The sequence below is a fragment of the Bos grunniens genome, chromosome 13 (assembly GCF_055505025.1).
Source record: "Bos grunniens cultivar Pamir isolate PY7600 chromosome 13, Bosgru_T2T1.0, whole genome shotgun sequence".
Taxonomy (NCBI): Eukaryota; Metazoa; Chordata; class Mammalia; order Artiodactyla; family Bovidae; genus Bos; species Bos grunniens.
In genome coordinates this window covers 2040776-2053560 of record NC_141177.1, presented here as the reverse complement: position 1 = coordinate 2053560, position 12785 = coordinate 2040776, and the positions used below count along the sequence as shown (strand labels likewise).

At 47.7% G+C, this 12785-nt stretch overlaps 1 long non-coding RNA gene across 1 annotated transcript; it reads left to right on the top strand.

The window, feature by feature from the left end:
* The first annotated feature begins 684 nt into the window (after positions 1-684).
* On the top strand, positions 685-11065 carry LOC147359953 (uncharacterized). The gene is made up of 2 exons (XR_015138813.1): positions 685-989; positions 9828-11065. It is a non-coding gene; the product is annotated as an uncharacterized LOC147359953 (long non-coding RNA).
* The last annotated feature ends 1720 nt before the right edge of the window (positions 11066-12785 follow it).

The window sequence follows — 12785 nt, the reverse complement described above, 5'->3', positions numbered from 1 at the left end:
AGCCGACCAATCACTGGCTGTTACAAGAGCCCAGGAGTCCAGCCGCAGGCTTGTCTTTTTCCCAAAAGATGCAACAAACTGGTCCTAGGGGTTTGCCACCAAGAAACCCCTTCCAAAATGTTTCCGGGAATTTTACAAAGAGTAGTGGACATCCATTTGGACAGGAGTTTTTTAACCTCATAAATATGTTCAGGGCACCAGAAGAGGCAAAAATAAGCCAAACACAAACTTTCCTCAGCATCTTTCCCTTAGATACAGAAAAACAAATCATAAACTATGCTCAGTAATGAATTGGTAGCCTTGAGGGGTCCCAGAGCAGACCTCGAATCAGCTGGGATTTCAGTCCCCGTCCGTGGTGGGGAGGGGAAGACTCCTGCAGAGAATGTGCCGGAAGAATGAGGAAGAGAGAGATGGGGGGCGAGGCGAGAGATGAGGGGGCAAGGGGAGAGATGGGGGAGAGGTGGGGGGGAGAGAAAGGCTGAGAGATGCTGGACGGACAGGTAGATGCTGCGCTGTAGGCGGGCGGTCTGGGAGGGCCGCTAAGCACTGCCCGGCCCTGGTCCCTGCAGCCGCCCCTGGCGTCCCCACCATTTTGTTCCCCGGCAGGTGTGTGAGACCAAGGCTGGGCTCAGGGCGCCTCCAAAGAGCGGACCCGGTGTTGGGGGAGGAGCTCCCGGGGGCGGCCCGCTGGCCCCAGGCCGGCTCGCTCGGCGGCGCGGACGCAGGGAGCAGGGCTCGGGCCTCCCTCCTCAGTTCTGCAAAATGGTGTCCGCTCGCGGGCCCCGGAGGCTGAGGCGCTGCGCGCCGCGGGGGTGCGGCTCCCCGCACGCCCCCTGCGCCCCGCGGCTCTCGTCTCCACGCTCGGACGCCGTGTCCTCAGAGCGACCTGTGCTATCTGGGGCCTCGGACTGCTGCTCACAAAGAAGTCACACTGAAAGGAAGAGTGTCCCTCACGCTTGTGTAGCCTTTACGGAGAAGAGGAAACGCAGGTGCCCTCTGCTGGGCGGGACTGGCGGGGCCGAGGCGGGGAGTGGAGGGGGCTGAGGGCGGGGCCTGGGCGCCGCTCCACGAGATGGAGGCGGGGCCTGGGCGGGATGGGCGGGGAGTGGGGGAGGCTGGGGGCGGGGCCCGGGCGCCGGTCCCGAGATGGAGGCGGGGCCTGGACGCGACGGGCGGGGCCTGGACGCCTCTCTCCCCGAGATAGAGGCGGAGCCTGAGCGCTGAAGTCCCTGAAATAGAGGCGGGGCCTGGGCCCAGTGGGCGGGGCCTTGGCGTCAGTCCCCGAGTTAAAGGCGGGACCTGGGCCTCGGTCCCCGAGATAGAGGCGGGGCCTGTGCGCGATGAGCGGGGCCTCCCCACCCCTCACCTTCTTGTGTGACCGGCTCCCACCCTTCAGGGCAAAGGGAGTCAAGCTGAGTTCTTTCTGCAAGGGGAACTAAAAACCAAAACTGAAACTGCTTTACAAGTAAATCATTCACTTTGAGAGAACTGAAATTTCTTTACTGGGATTTTTTTTTTTTTCCTGTCAATAAATGTTGAATTTCACAGGTGCCAGAGAAACAGGGAGAAGGCAGGGGTCTTGCGGGACACTGCCAACTTGTTCATCAAAGAGAAGGGTTTGGGGTCTCAGGGACGGCCTGGCAAAGACTGTGGCTGCGCCAGGCTGGCGGGGGCGGGGGCTTCAAGGAGATGGTGGCCAATTTCCTGTCCATTCATAAATTAGTATTGACACTTTGAGAGTAAAAGAGGTGCTGTTAATGATTACAACACATCAGTACAAGTAATTCTGGAGTGTGCCAGGCAAGGCAGACTCTTTAGCTCAGCAGTGTCTAAAAACAACTTTCCACGATGATAAAAATGTTCTAGATCTGTGCTGTCCAATAGGGTAACACCAGCCCTACGTGGCTACTGACCATTTGAAGTGTGGCAGATGCAACCTAGGAGATTACTTTGTCCTTCAGTTTTTGTTAATTTAAATTTATTTATTTACTTTTTAGCCCCACTTCAGGGCATACAGGACCTTAGTTCCCCCACCAGGGATCCTACCAGGGGCCCCCGGTAGTAGAAGGGGGAGTCTTAACCACTGGACTGCTGGGGAAAGTTATTTAAACTTAAACATGGTTGCACATGCCTAGTGGTGGTGCTATGGTAAAGAACCCATCTCCCAATGCAGGAGACATGGGAGACACAAGTTCAATCCCTAGGTTGGGAAGATCTCCTGGAGGAAGGCATGGCAACCCACTCCAATATTCTTGCCTGGAGAATCTCTTGGACAGAGGAGCCTGGAAGGCTACAGTCCATAGGGTCGAAAAGAGTTGGACATGACTAAAGTGACTTAGCACACACTCACAGTGCCTAATGGTTTTCCTGGGAGCTCAGCCGGTGAAGAATCCGCCTGCCAATGCAGGAGGCCCAGGTTCTGTCCCTGGGTCATTAAGATCCCCTGGATGAAGGAAATGGCAATCCACTCCAGTATTCTTGCCTGGGAAATCCATGGACAGAGGAGCCTGGTGGGCTACAGTCCATGGGGCCATAAGAGTCAGACATGACTTGGCAGCTACACCACCCCCAGCAGTGGCTACCATACTAGACAGCAGAGCTCTGGTCATGCTACTCGTAGCCGAAGACCAGACCCTGGTGACAGCAGCCAAGTCCTCGGCACAAGACTTGTAAGACAGGCTCTCTGTAAGAACTGGTTGAATTAATAGGTGGCGCTGCCTCCCAGTGCAGGAGGCATAAGCGATGCAGGTTCGATCCCTGGGTTGGGAAGATCCCCTGGAGGAGAGCATGGCAACCCACTCCAGTATTCTTGCCTGGAAAAATCCCATGGACAGAGGAGCCTGGTGGGCTACAGTTCATGGGATCACAAAGAGTCAGACATGACTGAAGTGACTTAGCATAATAAGAATTGGCTGAACAAATAAAAGCTCAATCATCAAGTCACTGTGCCCCATGTCTGCAGTGGCATAAACTCAGAACACTTCTCAGAGACTTCCAGGAACTTGGAGAAACAGCTTCGCCTGGGAGAGCCGAGATCCCAGTGACATTTCCTGTGCAGTGTCCAAGGCTAACCCCAGGTCTTGAGAGTCCGCCTTGGCATATGGCACTACCATCAGCACTTGGAAGGGTTGCTGCCTGTTCCAACACTTTCCTGGTAGCGTCCTAAAAGCTGGCAGAGTGTCCATGTGATCAGAAAAGACCTTTTACCTTTGAGGTTTCACCAACAGCTTTTAAAATCTCTCCAGTTGTCTCCTGGTGTTACAGATTTGGAAAGCAACATTGTTGTTTCTAATTATAAATTCCTAGGTGATGTCATTCAGTCCCCAAACACCCACTGGGGCAAGGCTCGATAGAAAAAGACAGTATGCTAACAAGTTATCTGGAGGTGTCAGAAAGAAATGAGGAAAAACAGTACAGTTTAGGGAAATGTTTTCCAGACTGCTTTCTGGTTTTAGCAACTGCATTGGAAGAGATAAGATACACATGGCCTTTATAAGGAGGCAGCGGGATCCCCAGGGGACATGAGGCAGGAAAAAAGAATCAGGCTGAAAGCATCCGATCATCACATATTCACTGAGAAACAGATTACAATATAGCAAAAGAAGCTTTTCAAGGAAGGGCTCCTATGGGGACCTCTGGGGCCAAGATTCAGTGCGCTCTGGGACAACTTGACTTCAACTCGATGGTATTTAAATAATCTGCCAGGGAGAAAGCAGATATAGTGCACACGGTCACATTGAGCATTGAAACTCTCAGTTTGACAATGAGTAATGATCAGCCATGCCCAGAGGCCAGGCTGACACTCTCTCAGAAACAAGCAGGGAATTGAAGCAATTATTCAGTTATCCATGGACATAGCTACTGGCCAGGGCTGCATCCCTGATTTAGTCCAGAAACAGTAACACTATTATAAGCTGTTTGCAATGTGTGGGTCTATCTTGAATTTATTAAGGAAAGGAGATTACAGAAAAATCCAGAATGTCATTGGGAGTGCAGTAAGACTGAGTCACACAGCCGGTGAAGTGGGAGGTGGACAGCCTCTTACCACTGAAAGGAACATCTTGCTTTCGGCCAAAATGGAAATAAAGATTTGGGTTTAGATATTTCAGATGGTCATTTCTTCATGTCACCATTTATTATATGCGTGGTTGCTAAATTTCACATTGGATTGCATTTGTGGCCAAAAAGACAAAATGTTGAAACAGGACATTGTTCAGTTGTTTAATCACTAAGTTGTGTCCAGCTCTTTGCGACCCCATGGACTGCAGCAAGCCAGGCTTCCCTGTCCTTCATTGTCTCCCAGAGTTTGCTCAAAGTCCTGTTCTTTGAGTTAGTGATGCCATCCAGCCATCTCATCCTCTGTCATCCCCTTCTCCTCCTGCCCTCAATCGTTCCCAGTTTCAGGGTCTTTTCCAATGAGTCAGTTCTTTGCATTAGGTGGCCAAAGTATTGGAGTTTCAGCTTCAGCATCAGTCCTTCCAATGAATATTCAGGGTTCATTTCCTTTAAGATTGACTGGTTTGATCTCCCTGCTGTCCAAGGGACTCTCAAGAGTCTTCTCCAGCACCATAGTTCAAAGGCATCAATTGTTCGGCTCTCAGCTTTCTTTATGGTCCAACTCTCACATCCGTACATGACTACTGGAAAAAACCATAGCTTTGACTATCTATACCGACTTTTATTGGCAAAGGGATGTCTCTGCTTTTTAATTCACTGTCTAGGAGAAGGCAATGGCACCCCACTCCAGTACTCTAGCCTGGAAAATCCCATGGACGGAAGGGCCTGGTGGGCTGCAGTCCATGGGGTCGAGAAGAGTCGGACACGACTGAGTGACTTCCCTTTCACTTTTCACTTTCCTGCATTGGAGAAGGAAATGGCGACCCACTCCAGTGTTCTTGCCTGGAGAATCCCGGGGACGGGGAGCCTGGTGGGCTGCCGTCTGTGGGGTCGCACAGAGTCGGACACGACTGAAGCGACTCAGCAGCAGCAGCAGCAGCAGGTTTGTCATAGCTTTCCTTCCAAGGAGCAGCACCTTTTAATTTCATGGCTGCAGTCACCATCTGCAGTGATTTGGGGGCCCAAGAAAATAAAATCTGTCACTGTGTCCACTTTCCCATCTATTTGCCATAAAGTGATGGGATCTGGGGCTTCCCAGGTGGTGCTAGTGGTAAAGAACCCTCCTGCCAATGCAGGAGACAAAAGAGACGTGATTTCAGTCCCTGGGTTGGAAAGATTCCTCAGGAGGAGAGCATGACACCCCACTCCAGTACTCTTGCATGGAGAATTCCATGGACAGAGGAGCCTGGTGGGCTACAGTCCATAGGGTTGCAAAGCGTCAGACACGACTGAAGTGACTTAACACTCATGCACACATGATGGGACCAGACGATCTTAAGTTTTTTAATTTTGAGTTTTAAGCCAACTTGTTTTCTCTCCTCTTTCACCCTCATCAAGAAGCTCTCTAGTTTCTCTTTGCTTTCTGCCACTTAGAAATCATCTGCATGTCTGAGGTTGTTGATATTTCTCCCAGCAATCTTGATTCCAGCTTGTGATTCATCCAGCCAGGTATTTCTCATGATGTCCTCTGCATATAAGTTAATGGGAAGCCTGGCGTGCTGCAGTCCATGGGGTCACAGAGTCAGACCCAACTTAGCACCTGAACAACAGCAAAGCGGGGTGACAATGTACAGCCTCGATGGACTTCTCTCCCAATTTTGAACCAGTCCCTTGTTCCATGTCCGGTTCTGCCTGTTGCTTCTTGACCTGCATACAGGTTTCTCAGGATATAGGTAAGGTGGTGTGGTATTGCCACATCTACGAATTTTCCGGTTTGTTGTGATCCACATAGTCAAAGCTTCAGTGTAGTCAATAAATCAGAAGTAGATGTTTTTCTGGAATTCTCTTGCATTTTCTGTCATCCAATGAATGTTGGCAGTTTGATTTCTGATTCCTCTGTCTTTTCTAAATTTTTAAAATACTATGAATACAGTAATATTATTTCAGCTGTTCCTTTATTAGCCCCTTCTGGTGACTTTTGGTGGACTAGAAAGAGGGAGAAATGTTTTACTCCTCCGTTTATTTCCTCCCTTCAAAGTATCTTTGCATGTCACTCAGTTGTGTCTGACATTTTGAAACCCCATGGACTGTAGCCCACCAGGCTCCTCTCTCCATGGAATTCTCCAGGCAAGAATATTGGAGTGGGTTGCCATTCCCTTCTCCAAGGGATCTTCCTGACCCAGGGATTGAACCCAGGTCTCCCACATTGCAGGCAGATTCTTTACCGTCTAAGCCACCAGGGAAGCCCCAGAATATAGTTTACCTACCTATCGAAGAAAACCCAAATATCAACAGCTTAAATAAGGTTTATTTTTTCCATTTAGTAAGAAATTCAGAGGCAAAATTTGGGTCTTATTCTCCTAGTCACATAGTTTTTCAGGTGGCAGAAAAGGAGAATGGAAAAGAGATCAGCTGAGACTTGACCGCTCCTCCCTATCCCATCCCCCAACTTTAAGGAACTTTTTAGGAAGTATACCCAATGACTTCTGACATTTCATTGCAAGTGAAAAGTGAAAGTGAAAGTGGCTCAGTTGTGTCCGATTCTTTGTGATCCCATGGAGGAATTCTCCAGGCCAGAATACTGCAGTGGGTCAGATCAGATCAGATCAGATCAGTCGCTCAGTCGTGTCTGACTCTTTGAGACCCCATGAACCACAGCACGCCAGGCCTCCCTGTCCATCACCAACTCCCAGAGTTCACTCAGACTCACGTCCATCGAGTCAGCGATGCCATCCAGCCATCTCATCCTCTGTCGTCCCCTTCTCCTCCTGCCCCCAATCCCTCCCAGCATCAGAGTCTTTTCCAATGAGTCAACTCTTCGCATGAGGTGGCCAAAGTACTGGAGTTTCAGCTTCCCCATCAGTCCTTCCAAAGAAATCCCAGGGCTGATGTCCTTCAGAATGGACTGGTTGGATCTCCTTGCAGTCCAAGGGACTCTCAAGAGTCTTCTCCAACACCACAGTTCAAAAGCATCAATTCTTCAATGCTCAGCCTTCTTCACAGTCCAATTCTCGCATTCATACATGACCACAGGAAAAACCATAGCCTGGACTAGATGGACCTTTGTTGGCAAAGTAATGTCTCTGCTTTTCAATATGCTATCTAGGTTGGTCATAACTTTCCTTCCAAGGAGTAAGCGTCTTTTAATTTCACGGCTGCAGTCACCATTTGCAGTGATTTTGGAGCCCAGAAAAATAAAGTCTGACACTGTTTCCACTGTTTCCCCATCTGTTTCCCGTGAAGTGGTGGGACCGGATGCCATGATCTTAGTTTTCTGAATGTTGAGTTTTAAGCCAACTTTTTCACTCTCCACTTTCACTTTCATCAAGAGGCTTTTGAGTTCCTCTTCACTTTCTGCCATAAGGGTGGTGTCATCTGCATATCTGAGGTTATTGATATTTCTCCCGGCAATCTTGATTCCAGCTTCTTCCAGTCCAGCGTTTCTCATGATGTACTCTGCATAGAAGTTAAATAAGCAGGGTGACAATATACAGCCTTGACGTACTCCTTTTCCTATTTGGAACCAGTCTGTTGTTTCATGTCCAGTTCTAACTGTTGCTTCCTGACCTGCATACAAATTTCTCAAGAGGCAGATCAGGTGGTCTGGTATTCCCGTCTCTTGAAGAATTGTCCACAGTTTACTGTGATGCACACAGTCAAAGGCTTTGGCATAGTCAATAAAGCAGAAATAGATGTTTTTCTGGAACTCTCTTGCTTTTTCCATGATCCAGTGGATGTTGGCAATTTGATCTCTGGTTCCTCTGCCTTTTCTAAAACCAGCCTGAAGGCTACTGCAGTGGGTAGCCTTCCCTTTCTCCAGGGGATCTTCCCAACCCAGGGATCAAACCCAGGTTTCCTGCATTGCAGGTGGATTCTTTACCAGCTGAGCTACAGGGGAAGCCCAAGTGGGTAGCCTATCCCTTCTCCAGCAGATCTTCCCGGCCTAGGAATCAAACTCAGGTCTCCTACCTAGCAGGCGGATTCTTTACCAACTGAGCTTTCATTGGCCAGCACAAATGAAGTGTTAAAAGGCCAGGTCTACTTGATAAGGAAGCTGGGAAATGTAGTTTTTAAAGCTGAAGTTTTTAAAGCCTCCCTTCCCATTAAAGTTGATATTCTGTTAATAAGAATATTATTAACAGAATAATATGGATAGGCATTGAGTAGGCTTCACCACTTCAAAGCATCTTAAAACAAATTAAAAAAACCTTTTTATCTAGTTTTGCAAAAGTAATACTGATTGTCTTTATGAATGGCATTTATAAGTCCCACATAGAAAGACAAGGCTCATGCCTACTGTTAATACTTAAATCAAGGAAGAAAAGCAGTTAGTTAAGACGAGTGTGTGTGTGTGTCTCCCTGAAGGTGGCTGCATTCTTGCCGTGTGACGGCCTTCAGGACGTGCTCCTGGGGCTCTACGTGAAGACGAGTGTGTGTGTGTGTCTCCCTGAAGGTGGCTGCACTCTTGCCGCGTGACGGCCTTCAGGACGTGCTCCTGGGGCTCTACGTGAAGACGAGCGTGTGTGTGTGTCTCCCTGAAGGTGGCTGCATGCTTGCCGTGTGACAGGCTTCAGGACGTGCTCCTGGGGCTCTACGTGAAGTCGCTGTGGCTTGTCTGTCAGCCCCTCTGTCTCCTTCCGTTAGGACCTGACCTGAATGGGGTCCTCCTGAGAACTAGCTTCCGTAGGAGTTTCTTAAGCCTGAAGCACACCGTCTAGAGGAAGTTCAACTTCATTAGTGATTTGAGGAGAGATTTATTGAGCCAGAGGGAAGACGTCTGTGAATAGAGTGTGTCTACGCTGGTTAAGTAACTAAAACAGTCACAGTGTGTGAGTGGTTTTTAGGTTCCGGTCTTCAAAAGCATCAGTTCTTCGGGGCTCAGCCTTCTTCACAGTCCAACTCTCACATCCATACATGACCACTGGAAAAACCATAGCCTGGACTAGACGGACCTTTGTTGGCAAAGTAATGTCTCTGCTTTTGAATATCTATCTAGGTTGGACATAACTTTCCTTCCAAGAAGTAAGCATCTTTTAATTTCATGGCTGCAGTCGCCATCTGCAGTGATTTTGGAGCCCGCAAAAATAAAGTCTGACACTGTTTCCACTGTTTCCCCATCTGTTTCCCATGAAGTGGTGGGACCGGATGCCATGATCTTTGTTTTCTGAATGTTGAGCTTTAAGCCAACTTTTTCACTCTCCACTTTCACTTTCATCAAGAGGCTTTTGAGTTCCTCTTCACTTTCTGCCATAAGGGTATTGTCATCTGCATATCTGAGGTTATTGATATTTCTCTCGGCAATCTTGATTCCAGCTTGTGTTTCTTCCAGTCCAGCGTTTCTCATGATTAGGTGGACCTAAAGAATATCATACTAAGTGAAGGAAGTCAGACAGAGAAAGACAAATACTATATGCTATCACTGATACGTGGAATCTAAAACATAATACAAATGAATCTGCATTCAAAGCAGACTCACAGACGTAGAAAACAAACTCACGGTTACCAGAGGGAAGGGCAGGGGTGGAGGGGTAAATTAGGAGTATGGGGTTAACAGACACAAACTCCTGTACGTAAGAGAGACAAGTGACTGTTTACTTAACTAGTTATTTTTATGGAAGTAAAAATACATAAGGATTTACTGTATAGTTCAGGGAACTATATTCAGTATCTGGCGATAACTGTAATAGGAAATCATCTGAAAAAATATATAACTGAATCACTTAGCTATAAACCTGAAACTAACACAATACTGTAAATCAACTATATTTCAGGTTTTGAAACAGCAGTAGAAGGGGTGGTATTGCCGCACGATGTTACTGAAGAACTCCGTGTAGAAGGACTGATGTAGACACATGCTCGTGTTGGTTGCTGCTGCCACCTTGGGAGAGGTGTTAGTCAACGTGTGTGAACATAAACGGGAAGAAGGACTCACCCAGTGGTCTGGATCGACTGGTTTTAACCAGTCCATCCTAAAGGAAATCAACCCTGAATATTCATTGGAAGGACTGATGCTGAAGCTGAAGCTCCAGTACTTTGGCCACCTGATGCAAAGAGTCAACTTATGGGAAAAGACCCTGATGGTGGGAAAGACTGAAGGAAGAAGGAGAAGGGGCAACAGAGGATGGGATAGTTAGACAGCATCACTGACTCAGTGGACAGGAATTCGAGCAACTCTGGGAGTTAGTGGAGGACAGAGGAGCCTGGCGTGCTGCCGTTCTCGGGGTCGCAAAGAGCTGGACGCCTGTTAGCAACTGAACAGCCACAACAACCAAGTGGCCTGGAGGCCGCGTTCTCGGTATTTCCCCTAGAGGGGCAAAGTCGCGCTCTAGTGCCCAGACAGATAGACTCAGGAGTGTTCTCTGTCGCCTCCTTGTTTGTGATGATAAGGAACCAGAAGCCAGCTAATAATGTCCATCAGCAGAGTTACAGGTAAATAAACTCTGGTCCATGGTGTATCTGAGCTGTGGAGACACAAGAAACACTCAGAAAGATAAGACACACTAAAACACTTCCACACAAAGCCACACCCGGCCTCTTCTCTCTTCCTCTCGCGCATTCTCTGTCTCTGCGGGCGCAGGTGGAGGACCCAAAGGTGCCCCTACCCTTCCCTCAGCATTCGCAACACTGGATACCTTTGTTGAAGGAGAAAGTTTCCAAGATGAGGGATAAGTGGTCACCAGGGGATCTATATTTAAATTGTTAATTATTTTAACTGGGAAAATGCCTTTCTGGATCTCTTGTGTAGTGAGAAATTAAATGAAAGTGGAGGAAGATGCATCTGGCATTTTGCAAGGACTGTTGTAGCGGGGAGTCGCAAAGAGATGACAGGATCTTGAGGGGTAAATGTTTAAGGGGCAGAAATCAAAGCAAAGGGAAAGAGCTGTGTTAAGGCTACCCAAAGGCCTGGTGGGGGCGGTGGGTGGGGGAGATGAGAGAAAGTTCTTTGTTGGTTGGCTTTTAACGGGGGTGACTGAAAACCTCAATAAAATGGTATTTTGATTTCCTTTCACATGGGGTTTGCTTCTCATTCAACATCACTCCTATGACCAGCATCCCAACTCTTCTGATGTAGAGAAGTCTAGAAAGATTTTGATAGGAAATTAAAATTGATTGGTAGGATAGACCAGAATATCTGTATAAAGGCAACACACTCCTGGGGAGAAAATGTTGCTTGAAATAGGAAACAAAGGAAGGTCTGCCAGCGGAGAGATGGTTAAGTATGTTCGTGTAAGAGTCTGTGGGGTAGGCTCTTATGTGGTTATTAAAAATCACATTTTCCAAGTTTTTAAATTGGAAAACATGCAGAAATGCTAGTAATCCAATGTTTGATTTTAAAAATGCTTGCCACAAAACTTTATGTGCAGTTGAGTCCAGTTGCAGTTTACAAAAATAAGTCTATCTGCATGAGGGGAAAAAAGAAGGAAGCGTTCATTTGGCAACAGTGTTTTTCCCTGGGTGATGGGGAAATTGGTGATTTTATTTTTCATGCATTTCTGTTGAAACGACAATTTTCTATTGAAAACAGGACTGCTTTTTTAATTCCCCAAAAGAACTGTTTTTAAAAACCGTCGTTGGAAAATCATCTCTGAGGGACGACAGCCAAGGGAGGATTCCTGTTTGGCGAAGAAGCAGACAGGCAGGTCCCAAGCAGCCTTTGGGGGACTTTCCCCCACTTTTGCCCAAATGTCAAATGTCGGGCATTCACACGGTTAAAAACGACCTAAAATGAGCAACTTCCCCACTGCTGGATGACAAGCGTCAAGCCCTCTGCCCCTCCCATCCCAGGGGGCTGTTGTGAGTTCTTATATTTATAAGAGAAAACACGGAACTTGAGTGGGCTGAAGCCACAGGCTGGCAGCAGAGATCTGGTCCTTGTCTCCTTGGACAGACCCTGGAATCCTTCTGGAACACGCAGGATACGTATGAACATGATGGAGCAGAACACAGTTCTCTCCCTCCTGCAGAATCCCACTTCTTCCCACCAACATGGCAGGAAGCAAAACAACCTCACGGTTAAGCCTGTAAACTTTGGAATCAAGCAAACCTGTGTGCAATCTTTGCGTGTTTTTTTTTTTTTAACCTAACCGTTCTGCGGCTTCCAACAAATTCTGCAACTTCTTTGTACTTTTGTTTACTCCTGTGCAAAATGGTGAGAAGATCACCACCACATTGGGTTCCTTTGAAGATGAAATAGGATAAAATACAGAGAGTGGACATGTGCAACCCTATGGACTGTAGATTTTTATTCTCGGATTACCTGTTTTCTTCTCACCCTACCTTAGGGCCGTCATTCATGGGATGAAATAAGAAAGGATGGTTTGGGGAGAAAGATACTCTTGGTGACCTGCAGATTTTCTTGTGAAAAGTGAAACCTCCCAGTTCCAGGTTGGCGTCCGTTGTTGGTAGCCAGGTTGGCTCCAGCCAATGAACCAATTTACTGAGCACTGTTACTTGCTAGGATGGCTTCCCTGATGGCTCAGGCGGTAAAGAATCCTCAGGCAATGTGGGAGGCCTGAGTTTGATTCCTGGGCTGGGAAGAACTCCTGGAGGAGGGAATGGCAACCCACTCCAGTATTCTTGTCTGGAAAATTCCATGGACAGAGTAGTCTGGAGGGCTACAGACCATGGGGTCGCAAACAGTCAGACACGACTAAGTGACTAACACCTGCTAGGCAGTGAGCTTGAGCCCTCTTATGGGTGTATGACTGGCGTCCACATAGATGATATTA